Source organism: Frankliniella occidentalis, unplaced genomic scaffold (genome assembly GCF_000697945.3).
Source record: "Frankliniella occidentalis isolate FOCC.00 unplaced genomic scaffold, Focc_3.1 Scaffold406, whole genome shotgun sequence".
Taxonomy (NCBI): domain Eukaryota; kingdom Metazoa; phylum Arthropoda; class Insecta; order Thysanoptera; family Thripidae; genus Frankliniella; species Frankliniella occidentalis.
Window position 1 is genome coordinate 71334 of NW_026267528.1, and position 531 is coordinate 71864.

A 531-nucleotide genomic window follows, 5' to 3' on the forward strand; every position below is an offset into this window, starting at 1 on the left:
TAAATATCCTGCATCCCGTGATAGTTAGGCAGTCGCAGTACCCGCAGATCACAGATGTTATTGGGTTGGCTTGGTTGGTAGGCTATGGGCTGAGGTCCCCGACGGTCCGCGTCCAGGGCACGCACGGGCACGCACGCACGCCCGTCGTGGTTCGTGAGGTTTCCGACCCCATTATCGCTCCTGGCGGTTGTGCAGCGCTGCAGGGGAGAGAGATGCGTGTGTGGAGCTGCGTCTCTGCTGTGAGGCGGGGAAGTCCTGCGGCTGTGGAGAGAAAGGTGAACGTGCTGCACCCCAATAAACGCTTGCCAAATAGACGAACGCTTACGCCTGCGACACAGTTGGTGAAACCGCCATTCAGCTGTGTGGAGACGGCGGCCGGCCCAGCCAAACCTGACTCGATCCGAACCTTCGTTCGGGAACAGGGGGCGTACTGGACCGGTGGGGAACCGGGGAAGCCCCCCCGGGGCCCCCCTTCTTAGGGTGTGTTTTGGGGCCCCCCGGGCACCGCAGGGGCCGTCCTGGACCATGGAC